Genomic DNA, 23,695 nt, shown 5'->3' with positions numbered 1-23,695 from the left:
TTAACTGCAAATATACTGACAACAGACAGAGATCACTATGTTGTATTGTATGCATTCACATAAAATAGAGAACACACAAAGAGAAGCTCTTCATTTGCAGGCAGAACCCAGGAATTCTTTCTGAAAGGTCCACAATCCTTTTAAAGGGCACCATCACCCCTGAAGGTATGAATGGAATCAATAGCGAGTAATTTAACGCTTATGCTTTTTATGGGCATCTCTCAGTGCTGCAAAATGTAAACCTAACTGAGCTTATTTTTCTGAAGTGGTTTCCCCGCTGAGCGGCATAGCACATAACTATTAGTTTATAAAGATTGGTTTATTGGCTTTGACCTTCTGTCCCTCATCTCTTTTCTAAGCGAATACTTGCTTAAACGCCTGCCACAAAACACAAGAGGCCTTCAAGAATTACTTATTGAAGCAGCTCACAGTGTTACTCATTCTCTTGTTGGTGGTTAACGATCTGCTGTTAATACACAGATAAATGAAATATAATGAACAGATCCGAAGAAAGGATGCATTTCCCGAATGAATTGAATGAATTGAAGTTTTGGCAAAATGTGCCTGGAATTAAAAAAGATACTTGTTGCTGTGGAAGAAAAGGTCAGGTTTCTACTTTTAAGGAGATTTTTAGCAATGTACAAAGTATTTTCATGCAGTTATTTATGAACCACCTTGTTCGTTACAATTGATACTATGCAGCCAATGTGTATTTAAAATATATATTACAGAATTTCCCCCACACCAGACAGTTTGAGCAAAACAGCAAAACCAACAATGCTTTGTGGTTGGATCATATAGTCCCAATTACACAGGGTTGCTGACTTTTGTAGTCTTCTCAGCAGCACTTCGAGGGGGGGCAGGGCTTGAGCGTGACATCATTAATCCCCGCCCCAGGATAGAATATAACTCAATTTGCCGAGCTCTGTGGAGGGGATGGGGCTAAAACTATGCGTTTATGACACTTTAGCCCCATCCCCTCCTCGGAGATCGGCAGATCAGGTTATTTAAATACCGCGGTCACAGGGGAGGATGCCACAATCAGGGGGCGAAGCAGGGGTCCCCCACAATCCAGGAGGGTTCCCCACCTTTCCGGGGAGATAGGCAACCCTGAATTACAGTGACATTTTCTCATTGGGAATATGTTAAGCATGAATCAACTTTTATCCTGTAGAATGTAATCTTTACATGAGAGTGAAAGCATGTCAAGTGGATGTCTACTACTTAAAAGGTAGCCTATTTCAGGACAAACATCCGAACGTATCTGCTATAACCAGGTAGTAAATAGAAAGGGGTACTTTACTATTGAATGCCAATTTGTCACCTTGTGTTGTGTTTTGAGCTTGCAATGTAAGAGAATGTAGCCTAGTGTTAAATCATAGAACCGCATAGGACATGCCAAAATAGAATGAGTCCTCCTTTACTACAAAGCTCACTGCAAAATACAGCTGGTAATATCAGGAAATGATAGGGTGGGGGGGGGGGGGCTTTGAATTTTTGCATGGAGAGGGAGTGATCAGCTATTCGATGTATAGGAAAGATGCACTAGAGATAGAGGGAAGTTCGGGTTGTCCAAAGCTAGTGTGATCAGGCAGAGCTTTGTTATTGTTTATTTTTACCAACTGGTGCGATGTGCTCAGTGGTACCTAAAAATAAGTAAATAATTAGTGATACCTAAAAATAAGTAAATAACTTTAGCTAACGAGGGAAAGAATTGCTGAATTTGCATTATACTGTATTTCCAAAAAAACTACTCATTATGGGAATTACAGTATCTAATTTTATCTAAAAAGTTCTGATAATGAGAAAAAATACATAACAGTAGCAGTGGATTCCCATTGGAAACTCTCCGTTACAGGGGAGGTCTTTTTTTCCTTGGTACTTCAATTCCAGACTGCAATTAACAGCATCTCTCACCGTCCCTCATTCAGCTGCCGTCTCTTACTGTAATTACCACTTCCATGGTTGCAATGCTTATGGTGTATATACAGCACAAAGCAGTGCTTTGGTCTAAACAGCAACTCATTTGAATCAGGTGTCAATAATGTTAGCGACTTGCATAATAGAAGCCCTGATGGCCAAGCGGATAAGTCCAGTGTGCCATGCGCAAAGACTTGAGTTGAAGTCCCTTGTTGATCATTTGTTTGTTCTTGTTTTTTTATTCCATTGTTTTATACTTGAACTAACTGCATTTACAGTAGGCTGTTCTTTCACATATTTTGGTTTGTGAATAAAACACCAACATTTCTCCCATACACTCGCACTGCTCCTGCCCCCAGACCTCAAACTCTATGTTTTGCCACTCTCAGCAGCGGACATCTGATTGTGGTCAAGAATCCTCATTTTAGTGGAAGAGATGCTATTGTATAGCAAAAAAATTCACACAGCGGACTTACTGTAGGCCATCACACAAACAATATCCTTATCTCGCGGTAATATCCTTATCTCGCTCTAATTTACAAACTAAATTAATCTGGCTGCCAGTTGTCCTACATATTCCCTGATGGTAGGAATCAAAACACACACGAATATACAAAAATGTAGGAAAGACACCAATCAAGGGTCACAGTATTTCGATCCGTAATATTCTATTCAGGAACACACAGTAAGAAATTGTCACTTGAAATAATTTATTAAAAAGTCCATAAAACAGTGTTTAATTCCAAAACAAGTTCACAAATATACAGGTATCCAACGCGTTTCATCTCACGGATACTTCATCAGGGTAAAACTGTAATTTTCAGAAAATAAATATAAATGTACATTACATTCAGATGAACAGACCACAAGAGTTAATGCTCAATATTGCAGTTCTATTCCATGCATAATCGCATATATACTTGTCCAATAAGACAAATAGGCAATGGAAGAGGAGGATGGAGAAGAGTACACATAAAATCAATCGTATAATACAGATAAGTAAATAATCATACCCAATAACATCCAATGGACTTTGTTTTCTTCTTGTATTTGACCATGATGTATGCTAATAAGTAGTCCATTGGATGTTATTAGGTATGATTACCTACTTACAGATGGAGCCCCTCTCATTCAGGCAGGGGCTGGCGAAAGATTTGCCAGCCTCCAGAAGGGGATGCGTGGGCATGAGACGGGTCCCCGCCGCGAGTCCCCAGCAGATGGAGCTGATGCCTGCCAGCCTGCGCCAGCACAGGACATTTGGTGATCCTGTAGGCTGGACAATTTTACCCCAGATGAAGTCTCTGTGGGATAAAATGTGTTGGTACAGAGACATGGATGAGTCCTGCACCAGTCTAAAATGTTATACTGTATAGGAGATTCGGTACTTGTTTAGTTTCAGGGCGCCCGAAATATCGGATGCGATATCGGCCGATCTGATGCGATACAACGCAATTATTTTACCTGTTCATAACCCCACTATCCACTACGCATGGAGTTGATTTTATATAGTATGGCAAGCACAGCGAGCCACCGAGCCTGAAGCGCAGCGAGTGTAGCAGATTACTGCGCTCGCCACAATATATAAAATCAACTCCATGCGTAGTGGGATTTGAAAGCACAAGAAAAAAGTACTCTCCTTTGTTTGGGGGCACACTTGGAAAAAGAGAATAAATTAGATAGTAATGTAAAGATGAGTTATATTAATACATAACGTAGATTAATACATACATGCGTAGTGGATATTGGGGTTATGAACAGGTAAACAATCGCATCAGATCAGCTGATATCGCATCCAATATATCGGCTGCCGTGACACTAAACAAGTACTGGAGATTCTCTTATCTCCACATTACATAAATATAAAGGTACCCTACAGTTCAGCTCCAGAGGCGCTACCCACTTCTTTGTTAAACACCCTAAAAGGAAAAATAAAGTACTGGTACTGGTGCACTGAGAATCTATTAATAACACAGAAAATATTTGTTAATGAATAAAATTATGAAATATTACAATGTAGAGAATAATGCTATGGAAAGAAAGAATATATGTGATTTATAATATACACAGCTGCTGCCTATCTATGTCCAAATTTTGTAGGGATATAATATCCCTGTATGTTTTAAGTCTGTGTCTGGTCCTGCTAAAAAAAAACAAATTTATTATTTTTATATTATTATAAGCCAGTGGTCTCCAACCTTAATTGAGTGTAAGCTATTCGAAGAAAATACAATTTTTTTCCAGTGCCCCTGATACTATGCCACACATCGTAATGCCCCTGCACTATGGCCCTTACTCAGATCTGATCCCAGTACAAATTTGTTCTCAAAATTCGCAAAACCATGGGGTTTATTCTAGTTCATTCTTTCTGACAAAATCCTTCTTAGATGGACAAAACCATGTGCACTGCAGGGGGGCAGATGTAACATGTGCAGATAGAATTAGATTTGGTGAGTTATTTTGTTTCTGTGCAGGGAAAATACTGACTGCTTTATTTTACACTGCAATATAGATCTCACTTTGAAGAAAAGCCCCACCCAAATCTAATTCTCTCTGCACAAGTTACATCTGCCCCACCCGCAGTGCACATGGTTTTGTCCATCTAAGAAGGATTTTGTCAGAAAGAATGAACTAGAATAACCCCCCATGTGCACTGCAGGTGGGGCAGATGTAACATGTATAGAGAGAGTTAGATTTGTGTGAGTTATTTTGTTTCTGTGCAGGGTACACTGCAAGTAAGATTTCAGTTTCAACACACCCCACCCAAATGTTACTCTCTCTGCACATGTTACATCTGCCCCACCTGCAGTGCACATGGCTTTGCCCATTTTGAGAACAAGGGTGACATTTAATGAGATGCGAAAATGTGACTTTTGCAATATTTAATGAGATGCGAAAATGTGACTTTTGCAATATTTTCACCAAAAACAGCCGAAATCGCACTTTTTCCCTAATTCACATGTTTAATGAGATGCAAAAACAGCAAAAACCACAGATTTTGCCGCAAAATCGCACTTTCTGAAAGTGCAATTTTTACTTGCGCCGGAACTCACATCCAGATCTTTTCCCATTGAAAAGTATACAATTTGCATATTTAATGAGCTGCAAATTCGGAAAAATGTGTCTAAAAATCGCCAAACATTGACCCGGACCTGGTTCCAAAAATACGGGGGACAAAGAGCATAGGGGTCCCCCGTATTTCTGAAACCAGCCCCGATCTCTTGGACCGGTCCTGGTTCCAAAAATACGGGGGGCAAAAAAATCTAGGGGTCCCCGTATTTTGAAACCAGGAGTGGGCTCCAACAGCCCGCGGTGTCATGCCACAGCCGGGGGACACTTTTTATATAAGGTCCCCTGGCCGAAACATGAGCATCGTGGCTGGTCAGCCTTGGACGGGGTATCTGGAGGAGTGGGGACCCCCCCAATAAAGGGGTCCCCCCCAGGGCTTCACAGGTCCAGGGCTGAAGTACGGGGCTGTCACCAGCATCCGTGGCCAGTGGATGCCGGCCTGATAGTGTTAAATCTCACATACATATCATTGCTTTATGCAGGAGAACTACAAGTGCCAGGAGACCTTCCCCACATGCTGAGACTTGGAGAACCACAAGTCCCAGAGTAGTCCACCTGTAAAAAGAATATTAAAAGAAAACACACACACACACAGAAAAGTGTAACTTTATTTTACACACATACACACACCTCATTTTTACACCAATATACTTTCTAATCCCCTCTGCTGGCTGCTTGATTAGACGCATGCACAGTGTCTAATCCCCACAGGACATCCCAAAAAAAAGGGATGTCCCGCAAAAATCGATACAGTTGGGAGGAATGCATTATGCCACACCACAATGCCCAACACATTATGCCACACCACAATGCCCCCCACAGTAAGGCTTCTAATACATTGTAAATTACCTGCTTATTGCCAGGGGTCAATACTCTTTGCCAGGGGTTAATGTCTCCGTTGCCAGGGGTAAATGCTCATTGCCAAGGGGGTTAATGTCCATTGCCAGAGGTTAATGCTTATTGCCAAGTGGTTAATATCCATTGCCAAGGGGGTTAATGTCCATTGCCAGGGGTAAATGCTCATTGCCAAGGGGGTTAATGTCCGTTGCCAGGGGTTAATGCTTATTGCCAAGGGGTTAATATCCATTGCCAGGGGGTTAATGTCTGTTGTCAGGTGGATAATGCTCATTGCCAAGGGGTTAATATCCATTGCCAGGGGTTAATAATGCTTGTTGCAAAGGGGTTAATATCCATTGATAGGGGTTAATAATGCTTGTTGCCAAGGAGTTACTATCCGTTGCCAGGGGTTAATAATATTTATTACCAAGGGTTTACAATCAATTGCCAGGGGTTAATAATTCTCATTGCCAAGGGGTCACTGCCTGCCCCACTGCCGCCTTCCCACTCGAAGGAGAAAGATGCTAGAAGTCATATTTGACTTCTAGCGTCCGACATGGAGTACAGCGCTGCACTGTTACCAGGAAGTGCTGGTAATGCTGCAGTGCTGTGCTTCCTGTCAAATGCTAGAGGTCAAATATGACCTCTAGCATCTGTCCCCTATCAAGGTGTGCAGGGGAAGCAGCAGGGGCTAGTAGGCGGACAGGCGGGAGTGCAGGCGGACAAGCAAGCGGGTGGGTGAGTGGAAGCGGGCAACAGTGGTCAAGCCACCCAGATTGCTCAGGTGAGCTACTGGGCTAGCGTTGTCCTATCTCCACTGCAGGGAGAATGCTAGCCCTGCTGCTGGCTCCAGCGTGCCCACGAGATCTTGCATTAGAAGCAAGATCTCGCTCGTGTCACGGATGACGGAGGTTGAGGACCCACCTCAGATGTCTGCTCAGGAGAGAGCTGCACAGGGTGCACCTGGAAGTTAGCGGGCTGAATGTAGGATCTTCGTATATATCTCCAGGTGTGAGTATTTACGGGAACTCTGTAGCGAGGGCGCGGAGTCTAACTGCCCAGCGGTCTTTGCCAGGGACCCCCGCATGGAGGTTTGGACTTTGTGGCATCTGAACAGCAGGTCGCGGAGAACTCACTTAGCTTCGGGATAATGGAACTTAAACAGGACTGACTTGATTTTCAGGATAAGGGAAGGGCAGGATACAGGTTTGGGTATTGGAGGAAATTAGTGTTTTACCGCGCTCCCTGTTATTTGCCTAGATGGAATTGGCGCTGCTCTAGCCAAAAAGGGGGGTTCCCGGTCCCTCATATATATCAGAAAAATATTGGGTATGCTAAAGCGCTGCCTGTGTTTTGTGTGTTGTTTATGTATATCAAGAAATAATTTAGGAGATGGTGGTATGTAAAAAGAATTGCTTTATTTAAGACTAAGGGCAGTATTCAATGAGAAAAGTTCTCCGTGTTTTGTGGAGAATTTGTGCTTTGTTCGCCTTGGACGGAGCATTTTGTTCTCCAAAAGCGAGCAACCCTATTCAATGTGAAATATTCTCCGTATTTTTAAGTGATTTTCTCCGTCTCTCTCCGTGTAGCAATTCTCCATCTTTTGATGGAGAGCTGGAATGTAAAAAATATTTTTTTACATTTTTTTTTTTTTTTACACAGTGCAGCCAGCAGGGGGCCGGAGCGCTCGAGCCGCTCATTAGATATTTATATATTCACTGCACCCGAACGTAACTATGCACGAACGGTGCAGTGAATACTGGGTCCCCCGCTGGCTATAGGGTGGTGCAGCCTGGGTCCTGGAGAGCCCCCCTCCCCTCCACAGTCCTCTGGAGCAGCCAGACTTTAATCTCTCTGGCTGCTTCCGGCTCCCTGAAAGCTCCCTGCTCCCTGCAGGGGTTAAGACTCGCCGCGAGTGGCGGCGAGTCTTAACCACATTGAATAGAGGGAGCAGGAGTGGCAGCGAGCCCTCCGGAACACGGAGAGTGCATGGAGAGCGAAATAAAACGCTCTCCATGCACGGAGAACTTTTTCATTGAATACTGCCCTAATTCTGGATGGTTGAGTTGGATGATAATGTGGGTGATAAATGGATACTTGATTACTTGGTGTTTCTAAGTACACCTATTGGGGGTCCCCTGCTTGAGGGAATTTTTTGTTCACAGCCGTGTCAGCCTAGGAGGTCCCCGACAGGGGTTCAGGTAACCCTTAGGGGCTCCTTTTATACCTCCGTAGGTCCCCTTCTGCGGGATCTACGGTCTCTTTAGACTGATGTGCTGCGAGCAAATTGTTTGTAGGATTTTGTGAAAAAGGAGCCTGTGTTTGCTTCATGCAGTTCAAAGGAACTCCTTTACAATCCCATAGGCTGCATGAGCCTATGTCCTTTCTCTTGTGGTGTTCTGGTGGTGGTGGTGGTGGGGGGTTTGGTGATGGGATGGTTTGAAGTTAGTTTTGTCTCTCTTGCACTGGATGCAAGATAATAGGGTGTAAATGTCTTGGTTCTTCTTTAATTTGTGGGACCTGACTGTGTGCAGAGGGAGCTCTTGCGGGGATAGGAGTGGCCAACAGGTCCCCTTGTACCATAGGGGTTAATACCCCTATGTTCCCCCTGTGTGCAGTGAGGTTAACTGTTTCTATGCCCCGGCTTGGTCCCGATCCCGGGTATGTGCGTGCAGCCTGATGTCTTATGGAAGGGTGTGTGCGGGGGACAAGGAGCGGCGTCCCACTCCTTGTCTCTTACCCTTCTAGGAGAACCTCGCCTGCCGGGTGATGGATGGTGCCAGCGGGGGCCGCCTGACTTGTTGCTGTCGGCGCGCCTGTCCCGTGGTGTTCACTCCTCTCTTGCGGGGTTCGCGTACGGCAGCCGGTGTTCTATTTCCACTGGCTCCAGTGACGGTGCGGCGTGTTGGACCACCTACGTCACTGAGCGTCAGTGTGCTCAACTCCTCTCAGGGAGGAGACTTTGTGGTGCAGTAGAGGATTCTGGTCTTTGTGGTCCTACGCGTTTCGGCTGCAGTCAGCCTTTTTCAAGGATAATGTCATTTGTGTCCGGGTGGGGTATTTGTACTACCCGCCCCGGTCCATGATTGGTCAGTTTGTCTGGGCTTCTGTTGGCCCTTTCTGTGGTGATGTCATGGAGTCCTACCTCCAACAATTTTTTTGTGTAGTGTCTTTTTAAAAGACGATTTACCTTGTTTGTATTATCAAAACATAATTTGTTATGCATATTACTGCATGATTCTGTCTATATTGTTAAATGGCGGTGTTGATGTGTCTCTACCTAAAATATGGATTTCAGAGGGTAGTTCGTGAAAAATGAAGAGTAAAGAAAAATGGGACTAGACATAAAAATAATATTGAAAATCAGAATACATATAAAAATAAAAATAGATATAAATATGAAAGTAAAAAATATAAAATAAAGTGAAATAAAGTAAAATAAAATAAAATGAAAAATAAAAAATAGAAAATGGAATTAATGCAGTTCTCTCCCATAGTGTGGAACTGGAGAAAGATAGACTCGTATCTTTGTGCAGTGGTCTCTTGTTGTTTTTGTGTGTATCACAGTCTTGCACTTGCTGTGAAAGATGTTTCCTCTTATGCGCTGCGCTTATACTTAATGGTTGAATTGGAAATGGGGAGATGAGTGTTTAGAGAGATATAGATCTTATGTGAGGGGGTATAGCATGATATGCGATATTTGAAGAATGTCTCTACATATTATTAGTAGTATTATCGTACTGCCCTGATTCCTGATTTGGATTGCTTGTATAGTTTATGTAGAAAAATAGAGTGGTAAAGTTGGGAAAGATAATGTTCGATCTATGTGGTTCTAAAACGTTTTTGCTGAAAAGAGTTCATAATCAAAAGTTGTTGGTTTATACATGTCGAGGTTGATTACCTAGCTCCATAATGTTTTTAGGTTTTGGTTTTAGTTGATCCTTCAGAGGATCGCTGCTACATTAAAATCGATATTGAGGCCATTGGGCTCTAGGGTTTTTAGGGTATAGATCCATTTTAACTCTTCTCTGTCAAGGGTTTTTTCATAGTTCCCTCCCCTCCAATTAGGTGTTACTTTGCTGATAACTAGAAATTGTAGGCTTGTGGGATCCTGTCCATATACTTGTTTGTAATGGGCCGATAAACTGTGTTGTTCATATCCTTTACGGATATTCCTGGTGTGTTCCGCCAGTCTGATTTTGAAAGGTCAGAGTAAAAAAGAAAAAGAAGTGGCGCTGGTATTGATGAAATAATCGTACAAATATTTAATATCAATTAAAACAACATGTCATAAATCAATTACATACAACAATAAAAAGGTGAATCAATTACTGGACCGGAGGCTGAATGGAATGAACCCAATGAATGGTAAACGTGGGTAAATAACTGGGATAAATAGGGTTGCCCAATAGTTACCACTGGTGGTGATTATGATCCAGTCCCGAAAGCTGAGTACAAATGGTCCTCAAATGGATGCGACTGTGGGGCCACAGTTGGTTGGAAACCCAATTGGGGTGGTGGGGCTGAGAGCTGTTTTGGCCACAGTGTCTCACGTCGCTAGAGGCTCCAATGTTGGGGATGGAATCAAATGGCAGGTGTCTTCAGTGTTGGAGAATTTTAAGACCAACTGGTCAGTGATCTCAGTTCGTTGTAACCAACCTTGATTCCTGCTTGGAGATGTATCCACGTGGTGTCGACAACAATGGACCGCAGATGCGGGATGGTAGATGGGCAGTTGTCTCTCAAGATTTGGGAATGGGCAACCCAGAACGCTGGGGAATCTGATTGATAGGGTCCAAATGTATTCAGCTGGTCCTGGTCCAGGCTATAGCCTAACGCGTTTCGCTGCTTGTAGCAGTGCAGCTTTATCAAAGGTAGAATGAGTACTGTTGACCATGGGGTTTATATACCCCTGTACAAGTGATTAAGGCTTGGCACCTGTGTGGTTACAGCATGGGCATGTAACTAGAAATCTTGTTCAAGGAATCTTGATTTTGAAAGGTCTGATAGTACGTCCTACATATTGTAGTCCGCACGGGCATGTGAGAAGTTATATTATGCCTTTTGTATGGCAAGTTAGTTCATGTCGTATTTTAAAGGTTTGGTTGGTCACTGTTGATGTAAATGTTTTTGTTATTCTTGTCTGTGTCTGTCCTTTCGTCTGGCTACATGTCTTGCATCCTATACAGGTTCCACATTTTTGGAATCTTTGTGTTTTTGTTTTTGTGCATCAATTTTGCTCTGTTTCATTGATGTTGGAGGTATGTGGTTCTTCACTAGTTTTTGTTTTATATCTGGTGCCTTTCTGTAGCCTATATTTGTATGTGTTGGTAAAATCCCTGCTAGTGTTTCGTCTTTTAGTAGTACGTTCCAGTTACTGTTTATGATTGATTTTATTTGTCCTGCTCCTGTGCTGTAGTCTGTAATGAAATATATGTCTTTGTTTAAATCAGTCTTCTTGTTGTTTTTGTTTCGTATTGTCAGAAGTCCTTCCCTGTCTCTTTTTTCAGCTGTTTCGTATGCTTTTTCTATCATATGTGTGTTGTAGTTTTTCTCTTTCAATTGTGCTTTAAGTTTTTCGCTTTGTGCTCTGTATGTGTCTGAGTGCAATTGCGTCGTAGTCTAGTGAATTGTCCTAAAGGTATGCTGTTTAACCAGTTTCGGTGGTGTCTCCGCTGTTTGACAGAATATAACTGTTAAGATCGACATTTTTGTAGAATGTTTTTGTTTCTATGGTGTGTCCTTTTACATGTATGTCTACAGTAGATATAGGAATTCTACTTTGGTTTTGCTATATGTTGTTGTGAAAATTTGATTTTTTTGTGTTGTGATTGAGGTGATTTATGAATGCTGATAATGTTTCTTCAGTGCCCTGCCAGATGAAAAGTATGTCGTCTATGTAGCGCCGCCATAGGACCAGATTCGCACCGAACTCATGCCCATCCCATATCGCTTCCTCCTCCCACTTACTCATAAAGAGATTAGCATAGCTCGGTGCGAATCAGGTCCCCATGGCGGTCCCTGTGTGTTGGAGGTAGTACTCATTGTCGAACCAGGTGTAGTTATGTGTGAGGATGAATTTGATTGATTTAGTGATGAAATCTTGTTGTGCAGGTGGTATTGTCGTGTCTGTTGCTAGAAAGTGTGCTGAGCTGTCTATGCCTTGTGAGTGTTCGATTACTGTGTATAGCGATGTCACATCGCTTGTGACTAGTCACATGTTTTCGTTCCAATGTATGTCCTTCAGTGTCAGTAGTGTGTGGGTTGTATCCTTTAGGTGTGATGGTTGTTGGCTAACTAGTGGTTGCAAGAAATCGTCTATATACTGTGAGAGGTTGGAGGTTAGTGAGTTGATGCCTGAAATGATGGGTCTGCCTGGTGGTTGTGTCTGATTTTTGTGAATCTTCGGTAGATAGTAAAATATGGGAAGTACTGGGTGTTGTGGTTGTAGGAAATCGTGTTCATGTTTTGTTGTGATGCCAAGTGACAAGCCTTCATTAAGAAGTGTCTGTAGTTCCTGTTTGTATCTGTTAGTGGGGTCTGATTTGAGTTTGGTGTAAGTGTTCTGGTCTTAAAGGATTCTGTAGGATACAGGTTTGAGCTGGGAAATAGATGAAAAACTATTCTCTTATACCATGGAACTATGAGTCCCAGCAAGCCTCCCCCCATGCTGGGACTTGGAGAACCACAAGTCCCAGCATGCAGGGCATTAAATGACCCACTGGCACTTGTAGTTCCACAGTACAAGAAATAGTTAAATAAACACACTGACAACCCAGAAAAATAAAAGTTTAATACATACATTACACAAACACACTGATAATTACCTATCTTGAGCCCGTAGGTAGCCCTCGGTCTTGGTCCGGTGTCCTGGTCCATGTCGGCGTCCGGGTCCAGTGTCCGAAGTAATCCATAGGGACCTGTGAAGGCAAATTATACTAACATGTCTCCTGTGGCGAAGATCTGGTCCTCTACTCTCCTGAAGTTGTCCAGGTCTTCGCAAAAACAAAAAAGCGCTAGTATCCCGGTGGTCCCCTGTCGCGAACCAACAGGAGAGACGCAGAGATCTTTCATCTTCTGCGCCTCTCCTCCGAATGATTCTATTGGCCGCCTAGCGGCACATCACTGTTTAGATTGTTGTTACAGATAGTGGTAGATGCTCAATTAGTTCAGTAGCATTTCCCAGGTGCATGGATTGTTGTTACGTCAGTTGTCCTGAAGAAGGGGCTTCATGCTCTGAAACTGGTCGACACCTTCATGCTGACATGTTGTTCACTATCATGATTTGAATTTATTTCATCACCTGTTTTGAGAGTGCCGCCTCCTGTCTTCATTTGGTTTCAAGAAACTACTTGGATATTAGTTTATATATTCTCTCTGGAAGGCACCTCTGCTGCTGCACCCCCATTGTTCCAAGTGCCAGTCTTGTGTTCACTATATATATATATATATATATATATATATATATATATATATATATATATATATATATACACATACATACTGTATATATGTATGTTAAAATAAGAGAAGAGAGGGGCACGCTCCATAGTGCATAAAATATGTTTTTTAATGGACACAAGCACAGTACATATGAACAAGCCAGGGGTTGCTCGTACCAAGAATTTCCACAGTGTGGGCTTTATACCACAAGATATGTATATATGTCCACAGTGTGGGCTTGATACCACAAGATATATTATTATTAGCTCCACCACCGATCCATAGTCAAAGACACACAACCCACACTGTCACCTTGCAGGGATCACAGCGCGCTGGGAACCCATACAGGGACAGACAGAGGCAGAGGCGGCAAGGAGAGAGTGTCACGGAAACCATGCCGGGTGACAGCATCGGCCGTGTGTCTCCAACTGTCTCCTGGATCAGTGGTGGAGCTGTTTGTGCCTGGCAACATTATATATCTATATCTATCTATCTATATATATATAGATAGATATAAATTCAGCATGCATGAGCAACATACGGGATGCAGCATACCACTGAACACAATTCCAGCAGGGGCAGGGTATTACCCTCTCCTCTTATCCACTAACCCCCCCCCCCCCCCAACACACACACACACACACAAAGGATACCATCCCCGTTAGTGCCTAAACCCACCCTAACCAGAGTGTGTGGCCCTACAATGCTAGGCACTAATGGGGATGGTAGCCTGTGTGTGTTGGGGGGGGGGGGGTTAGTGTATAAGAGGAGAGGGTAATACACTGCCCCTTCTGGAATTGTGTTCAGTGGTATGCTGCATCCCATATGTTGCTCATGCATGCTGAATTTATTTAGTATATCTTTCCACATGTCCTGTTCGACTGTCTAATCTTGGTGCTTATTTGCAATTATAAAACAACTAAAAGTAACACGATTGTCCCCATAAATTTGACCTGATTTGGGGTCCTTGGCTTAAAGCAATGGCTGGACTTCCCTGCCTTAATAACCCCACAGTAGTTGATATCTTGATCTGCATAATATCCCAGTGTCAGGACCAGCCCCAGGAGTCCTACCTAATAATAATTTCTGGGTACATGTGAATTATCCGGGCTGCCGATTTTGTCCTTAAGTTTAGTTAACTTAAGGACACCCGACCGACGAGATGCATCGCGTCGGTCGCGGCCGTTATTCTCAACTCCACGCCGACCTTTTCATACCCCTACTATCCACGTTGGCGTGGAGTTGAGAATAGAAAGTGTGGCGAGCGCAGCGAGCCCGAAGCATGGCGAGCGGACGCGGACACCTGTGAAGCCCGCGATGGGACGCGGATACCTGTGAAGGTATCCGCGTCCGCTCGCCACGCTTCGGGCTCGGTGGCTCGCTGCGCTCGCCACACTTTCTATTCTCAACTCCACGCCGACGTGGATAGTAGGGGTATGAAAAGGTCGGAGGATGCGTACCGCCGCCCCTTGCGGGCTCGCTGTACTAGCGGGGTGGCGTTAACGGGGCCATGAAACTTTTTTTAAAACATATCCAATGTGAAATGGCCATATTGGCCCATTTCACATTGTCATTTAATTTTGCACATCATTTAACATTACTGTAATAATTTTAACATTGATGTCTATGGGAAATCGGGTCCATCGCGTCTTTTAACATTACTGTCTATGGGAAATAGCGGGCATCGCGTCGGTCGCGTCGCGGCCATTATAAGGGTCCGCGACGCGACCGACGCGATGCCCGCGATTTTTCGGCCGCGATGAAAAAATCGGCAGCCCGGATAACTCACAAGTACCAATTTCTGTATTAGATATCCCCCAAAGTTCTCCTACATTCTCTCTGTACTTATCTACATTTGAATAGTACTATTGACCATCTTCCCCCCTCCTATCCCCCACCCTTTTGCGTTACCCCTTTCTTTTTCTCTTCTCTTGTTATACACTAAACTGAAAAATTGGTGGAGAAATGTATATGATCTATATTCTTTTTCTGTCATATGTGCCTCAAGATACTTTTCATTGCTTTCTCCTTCAATAAATAAAAAATCAAACAAAAAAACCCCAACAACTAAAAGTAAGGCTTCTCTTGATCATACAATATGATGTGTGACTTTACTAATTGATCATTGCTTTCAAGCGTTCCCTGAAAACTCACCTCTTCAGGCAAGCCTCTCATATTTAAGTTCTACATGCATAACCCTCTGAGGCACTTATGCATTATATAGCTTCCCTTCTGGACCTGTAACTTGGTGGGACTGCTATGATATTACTGGTGCCTGTCCTTGTGTTTCCCTCCTATATCCTTATAGATTGTAAGCTTGCAGCAGGGCCCTCCTACCTCCAAGTCTGTCTGTTGTTACCCAGTTTGTTTTATCACTGTCTACTATTGTAAAGCGCAACGGAATCTGCTGCGCTATATAAGAAACAGTAAATAAATAAATAAATAAATAATAGTTCATTGCTCAGGAACTAGGGCTTTGTATATGTGGAAAACTACAGTTTGTGTGTGTGTGTGTGTGTGTGTGTGTGTAGAGAAAGCAGAAGAAAAGCTTTACTACAATAAAAGCATTTTACCTTTGAACCACATCTACTGCCACCATTAGTCTACCAATTTAACCCCTTCAGTACCATGGTTAGGACCATACAACATGAACATTGTTTCTTTTATATTTTTTTTCTCATTTGGATATCAGGGTAACACCACATATATATTCACTACAGGTTATGCAGTTATAAAGATTTTTTACAATTTAAAGCCTAATAACTTGTTACATACAGTAGTTACAGTATATAGTAGTTGAGGTTAAAAAAAAGACTTGGGTCCTTCAAGTTTAATCTTAAATAGGACCCATTAGGTGGTATAGACTAGATGTGCTTTCCTCACTTCAGTATTACCATCTGTTCCAAATATGTCTAAATAGTGATTAGTTGTACCCATGGATGTGATGTTCCAGTAGATGTTCATCCAACCTTATTTTAAATGTGTACAATGTGTCTGCCATCACCACCTTTTCTGGAAGAGTGTTCCATACCTTTATCACACTGACCGTAAAAAAAACCCTTCCTTCTATGGGTACGGAATCATCTCTCCTCTAGTGTGAACGCATGCCCCCTTGTCCTAGTTTCCGACCTCAGAGTAAGGAGGTTGCTTGATAGATTAGAATATTGCCTCCTGATATATTTGTACTTTACATGTTAAGCATGTCTTCTCTTAAATGTCTCTTTACTAGTGTAAACATTACTAATTTGGCCAGTCTGTCTTCGTGGCTTAAGGGCTCCAAGCCTTTTATTAGCCTGGTTGCTTTTCTCTGGACTTTTTCCAGTTCCGAAATGTCCTTTTTGTAATGTGGGGCCCAAAATTGTACTCCAAAGTCAAGGCAAGGTCTAACCTATGCTTTGTACAGTGGTAAAATGATATTTTCTTCCATAATTCCCATGCCTGTTTTTATACATGCTAGTATTCAGTCGGCTTAAGTGGCTGCACCATGACACTGAACACTGCACCCTAGTTTATTGTCAATTTGGACTCCTAGGGCCTTTTGGATTTGCCCATTTCTACTCCATTTAATATATGTCGCATTGAGATACATAACCTTATCTACATTGAACTTCATTTTCCATTTATCAGTCCATTCATGAAGTTTATCTAAGTCCCTTTGTAGAATGTTGACTTAATCAACCATTCTAACCACCTTGCACATTTATGGGTCATCGGCAAAAAGTGAGATTCTGCTTTATATTCCATTCTCTTTATCAGTGGTTCTCAAACTCGGTCCTCAGGACCCCACACAGTTCAAGTTTTCCAGGTCACCTGACAGGTACAATCATTACTGACACATTTTAAAAGATCCACAGGTGGAGCTAATTATTTCACTTTATTCTGTGAGATGACCTGCAAAACATACACTGTGAGGGGTCATGAGGACCGACTTTGAGAACCTGTGCTCTATATCATTGATGAATATTTTTAAATAAAAGAGGCCCTAACAATGAACCCTGTGATACTCCACTTAGTACTGGTATCCAACTCGAAAATACACCAATTACCACCATCCTATGTTCTCTATCATACAGCCAACTTCTTACCCAGTTACAAATTTTAACCCCTAGCCCCAAATCCTCCAGTTTTTAACCAGCTTTTTATGTGGCACAGTGTTGAATGCCTTTGGAAAGTCCAGGAATACCGCATCTACCGCATTGCTAATGTCTAGGTTTCTGCAAATGTCCTCATAAAAACTTATTAGGTCTGTTTGGCATGAACGATTCTTTGCAAATCTATGTTGTTTACCACAGTACTGATTATATTATTTATCTCTAGGTAATCCTGGATACCATCTCTTAAAATTCCCTCAAATAATTTCCCTATGATCAACGTTAAGCTCACAAGTCTAAAAATTGTTTGGTCATCTCGTTTTTTTCCTTTTTTAAATATCGGTACTACTTAAGAAATTCTCCAGTCCTTAGGAAATTTACTAGTTGAATAAGAGTTATCAAAAATGTAGTGTAGAGGATTTGCTATCTCCTCCTTTAGTTCCATCAGAACCCTTGGGTGAATCTCATCAGGACCCAGTGACTTGTATTTGATTTGTATTTATTTTGCCCAGCCTCTTGAGGATCTCCTTCTTGGTGAATTCTATATTTACTTCTGCAGGGTCCGCTCTTTAAGGGTGCCTGTGTGTTTCAATAACTGCTCTGCCCTAGTAAAAACTGATGAAAAAACTGTATTTGATAGTTCTGCTTTATCTTTATCCTCAATAATGATTATACCATTCACCTTGCTTAATGGGCCTATGGTCTCTTTTTTAACCGTTTGTTATTGATGTATTTAAATAACTTGTTGGGATTTGTTTTGCTTTCAATGGCTATTAGGTTTCCTTTTTGGCATCTTTGATTTCTTTTTACAAAATGTAACTCTTTGTTTTTTTCTGTGCCTCTTCGCCACCGGTAGCCTTGTATAATTTAAACTTAAAAATTATTTATTTATTCCCTATTACTTCCCTTACTATTTTGTTTAGCCATGATGGATTTTTCTTGTTGATGCAACCCTTATATCCCTTTGGAATAAATTGATTTGTAAATTAGATAGTTTTTTGACAGTATCTAACACAGTGGTTCCCAAACTGTGTGCCTAGGCACCCTGGGGTGCCTCAGGACACTTACAGGGGTGCCTTGGGTTGGTGGACCAGGATCAATTCATATTAGTTATGTGCAATGTAACAGGCAAAAGCAGTGCTAGTGGCTGCCAATCATAACATATGTGGACAAACAGGAGCAAATCCTGTCCCTCACTACAGAACTGTTAAATATAAACACAATGTACTTACTTTTTATAATTTTTTCTTGAATTTCTCAATAAGAAACATTTGACCTAGGGGTGCCTTGAAAACGTTTTGATGCTCTAGGGTGCCGTGATCCAAAAAAGTTTGGGAACCCCTGATCTAACATTTCCTACGTTTTTTCCCTCAAATAGAACATTCCACCTTATTTCCTTAATAGATTCTCTAAGCAAATCAAAGTTGGCTTTTCTGAAATTTAGTATTTTAGACTGTCCCTTAAATTGTTATTTGCAAAAGCTAATTTCAAGTGAAACCATGTTGTGGTCACTGTTTCCCAGATTTTCTATTACTATTGGTATTTGATTTCAAGTCCACATTATTTGTTAAAATGAAGTCCAATATGGCCCCTTTTCAAGTAGGTGCATCAACCAACTGTGTAATAAATGTGTCCTTCAATACATTTAAGAATACCATACTTTTTGTTGAAATGCTTAGGGCCTTATTCTAGTTCACTCTTTATGACAAAATCCTTCTTAGATGGACAAAACCATGTGTACTGAAGGGAGGCAGATGTAAAATGTGCAGAGAGAATTTGATTTGGGTGAGTTATGTTGTTTCTGTGCAGGAAAAATACTGGCTGCTTTATTTTTACACTGCAATATAGATCTCACTTTGAAGTAAAACCCCACCCAAATCTAATTATCTCTGCCCCACCTGCAGTGCACATGGTTTTGTCCATCTAAGAAGGAATTTGTCAAAAAGAGTGAACCAAAATAACCCCCTTAGCACCTGGCCGTGTCCTGCTGATCTTTTTATTTGTTCCAATAGAAGGGCTTCATCACTTTCTTTAATGTCTGGTGGATTGTAGCATATCCTTATTAGTAATTTGTTTGTTCTTTTGCCAACTATCCAGGCCCATTCTACCTCTGTACACCCAGCCCCGCTCCCCCCCCCCCATTGTTTCTGTGGTCAGTTCCTTAAAACATGGTTTTAGGTTTGATCTTAAATAGAGGCATACCCCTTCCTTTTCTATTTTTCCTATCTTTTCTGAAAAGTGTATATCCCTCCATGTTTATAGCCCAGTCATGTGTCTCGTTGCACCATGTCTATTATTATATATTTGTCCCTTGAGGCTAGAGCTTCTAGTTCACCCATCTTGCCTGCCCGGCTTATTGGCCAGTAGGCATTTCAATTTAATCTCCTCCTTTTTCATTAGTAAGTTTACGGTTTCCTTTTTGGGTTACTGCTTTCTTACTAATTCTAGTTTTCCCCCCATCACCATCATCTCTTCCAGATATTCGCTTAGTAACCAGTTCCTCTCTAATATGCCCTTCTAGGAAAAAGTATCTGTCTCATCCTCCCCCCCACCATATCTTGTTTAAATGCTCCTCCAACCTTCTAACCATCCTCTGCCCTAGCATGGCCGCCCCTTCCCATTTAGGTGCAGTCTGTCTCTGCTGTAAAGCTTGGCCCAGTGCTCTAAGATCCCAAACCTTCTTGCCTGTAGTTCCCTCTGCCTCCCGTGGCAGTGGCAAACGCAGGATTTTCAGAAGGGGGTTTCCAGAGGGCCGGAGCAAAGCACAGAGATGGACACTTAGGTGACCCAGTATATGCCGGGTCAGTTAAAGTAGTATAGATAGACCAAATGTATAATACATACATACATACGCATCAACAGCAGTGTAGACCCCTGGGCATAGCAATGTATTGGGGCCCCTTCCGATCCTCCAGCGGTAGGGGTGGGGATGCTTTGATGTCCCGCAGGTGGTAGGGGGTATTATATTAATCACTCAGCATGTAGGGCCTGGATCAGTAATTTCCACTAATTACCCCTTTACTGCACAGATGGCGGGAGATGTGGTGGGAGAAGGGGGCATTGGGCTGAATGAAGGGGCCCTGATACATAACTTCCAGGGTGGTAGAGGATGGTTAATATGCAGAGGAGGGGTGTATAGTGGAGTGGGCTTATTATTCGTAATATTCTGGTGGGAGGACAGCTTGCTTGACTGCAGATATCTCCAGTTTCTGGAAAAAAAATCTTGGATTTTAATGGAATTAAAAACTAGAGAATCTCTCCTACCAAATGGTATTGGGGACTAGGGGATCAGTGTTCAGGAGGCAGCGCAATCTGCCAACGAGTATATAAAACTACATACCAGGTGTGTGGAGCTGGAGCAGTAACCAGCTGCTGGAAGGCTGATATCTCTGACAAGCTGCTAGTGTCCATCAAAGGGGAAGAGTCCCAGCTTTTGGAATATACCCTCAGAAAAACTCTAAGTCAGACAGAACCTTAAATATCTGACTGGGAAGAGCAATTAACAGGCTTGGATGGGGACCACTGCTTTAAAGTCAGATATCTCCGGTTCCCAAGGGCCGATTTTTAAAATTCTTGTACCCATGGAAAGAGGGGACCCTCAGCTTTCAACCTAAGACTTCTGGGGGGTTTCTGGGTACTCAGAAACACCCCCTGCGTGCGCTACTGTGTGGTGAGACATATTATATTTTGCTTACTTTAATAGAATCAACCTACTGTATGTTTACATTATATTAGGAAGTGTTCAGCATCTGAGGTGGCTCTGTGAACCTGCCCTTGTGTCCATAGAACGCCTCTTCTGATATTAACCCATTTGGAGTTATATTTGTATACAGTACTTGAACTTATTTTCTATTTTTTGTGTACCGAGGCCGAGATGAAGGTAAGTCAGTTGTGTTGGAATCACAGGCACTGGAGAGTCACACACAAATTAATTGGCATCTCCCCCTTGCAGTTGCAGAAGTGTAGCTGGGTGGGAATGTAATGTAAGTTTAGCAAGGGCATAATGATGAAACTGAGGGATATGCAGAGTTGAGCATACTTGTAAACCAGGTTTCAGAAAGGATAGGGCAGGTGCAGCTGTATACTAATAATGAATAACCAAGTGCACAAAAAGAGGTGCATACAAATCTTCATATGGTACATGCAAGGCAGCAGCAATTAACATGGTCTTGCTAGGCCCATCTATAATAAATGAAAAACACTTCCTCTGAGTTGCTAGCATAATACAATACTGCATATACGGTAATAGTGTTAATAGAGTAAGGGGTAAATTTACTAAAGCTTCGAAAAATGAAAAGCGGCGATTTTGCCCATAGCGACCAATCAGATTCCATCATTTCTCTATTGCATCCTAGAAAACAATAGACATTGGCCCTTAATCTGGTTCATTCGCAAAGGAAAATTCCTTCTCAAATGGACAAAAACATGTGAGCTGCAGGCGGGCAGATGTAACATGTGTAGAGAGATTTAGATTTGGGCAAGTAATATTTTTTTCTGTGCAGGGAAATACTGACTACTTTATTTTTACACTGCAATATAGATCTCACCCCACCCAAATCTAACTCTCTGCACATGTTATATCTACTCCACCTGCAGTGCAAAAAGTTTTGCCCATTTGCGAAGGAATTTGCCTTGCAAATGAACCAGAATAAGGGCCATACTGGAGGACCTTATTCAGGTCCATATGCTCGCATGCGAATCCACATGTGAGCATGATGTTTTTGAAATGCACATGCACCCGGCGAACGGTGGGGCAGCGGGCCGGGGACACGCCCATGGAAACACCCAGCATTTCATGGTCATTCCCATGAAAATGCCAGGGGCGGGTAGCTGACATCACCGGATGTCAGCTGCTCACCCACTTCCTTCAGAATGTCCACGTACATCTAAGGTATCTCTGAGCAACCTTAGATGTGCATGTGCCTTCCACATCATTGAATGGTCAGCAATCATCGAAAGATGTGGGCGTTCCCATGCAGGCTGCGGATGGATGTTTGTGTCAAACATCCAATCGCAGCCAGTGCTTGCGAACACACGCTGCAAATGGCCAACATTCGCAAGGCGAGGTTTTGTGGACTCGCCAGGTTGCAAATTCACAGTCTTGCAAATCAACCAGAATAATCCCCATAATATTTTGGCAACATCACCTATTTTCATGTTTAGAAGCTTTAGTAAGTTTAACCCTGTGTTAATATCTGTGATTGTGAGGGTAATAGTAAAGTTGAAATCAAGAAACTATGTGAATGAAAAGAGCTTAGGTATATTTCTAGGGAGAGGGGGGGGGGGGGGAGGGTCACCTTTTTTGTGTACTTACGTTAAAATAAAATGTCAGCCAATATAATACACCATCCAAAGTGTGTATCTCAAGCAACTGACAAACACTAATTTGGAGAAGCCGTCTTTTGCTATACTTTAAAGTAGAAGTTTCCAACCCTCAGGTACTCCTACCCCTGGTGGTACTCTTGCATACCGGTTGGGGGTGCTTGAAATAATATTGGTAATGGAGAAGAAGTAGTCTCCTGATGGCGGCAGATTGCCATGGAGATGAACCACGTTGCGTCCCTGCTTTTGCCCGACCAGCAATCCACTGGAAGCTACCTGCGCTGCCCTTAGACATCAGCGATCATCTGTCCCCACGCTGAAATGGCTGGAGGAAGCAGCGGCATTGATCATACAGGCATTAGCAAGAACCCTGAAGACAGTACTCACCAACGGCTAGACATAGAGGGACCCAATTCCTGATTGAACCCTACTCCTCCACTACTCCTTAACCCCGTGAGTGGTGGGTTTTTCTGGGGCAGGACAAACCTACCAGGGCAGGTTTGTCCTGCCCCAGAAAAACTCACCAGAGAACTTGGGGGCAGCCCCCCTGTCATTCCGCCCTACCCTCCCTGTCGCTCACTGCCAGACCACTCCCCACCCCAGATTGCCGGGGTTCCCCTTCTGCTGCCCCAGCAGTGACCAGGCGGCAGGCTCGGGAATGTTTGGGGCAGCAGTTAGGGCTTGGGCAGTGGAGCCCCGGAGTATGCACAGGCCGGAGGTGAGAACCTGGGAAGGGGGAGCGACAGTGGGGGTGCCCCTAGTAGTGATGCACCAGTGGTGCACAGCTGGAGGCACCACTGGCGCATACCTATTGATCAGAGGCATGCCCGGAAATTTCTCAGGTGAGTCCGTACGCAGGCAGCGCAGCTCAGCCCGAGAAATTTCTGACCATACCACCAAAGTGGTTAATGTAAGGACACGCATAAGGACAAGCATGCTGCTCAAGGTACTGTGGTCTTTTCAAATTGAGAGGAGAGGGTACTCATAAATGAAAAGCCTAATCAAGGAGTATGGGA

At 42.8% G+C, this 23,695-nt stretch overlaps 1 long non-coding RNA gene across 1 annotated transcript in view; it reads left to right on the top strand.

The window, feature by feature from the left end:
• LOC146063702 (uncharacterized) overlaps window positions 1-23,695 on the top strand; it is a 118,066-nt gene that overhangs the window by 40,893 nt on the left and 53,478 nt on the right. Inside the window, exon 3 of the long non-coding RNA XR_014471643.1 lies at window positions 481-603. This is a non-coding gene — a long non-coding RNA (uncharacterized LOC146063702). The remainder of the gene's footprint in view (window positions 1-480; window positions 604-23,695) is intronic.

The sequence above is a fragment of the Crinia signifera genome, chromosome 3 (genome assembly GCF_055691185.1).
Source record: "Crinia signifera chromosome 3, ASM5569118v1, whole genome shotgun sequence".
Classification (NCBI taxonomy): Eukaryota; Metazoa; Chordata; class Amphibia; order Anura; family Myobatrachidae; genus Crinia; species Crinia signifera.
Note: the sequence above shows the minus strand (reverse complement) of the source record. Positions and strands in the feature narration are given on the sequence as shown.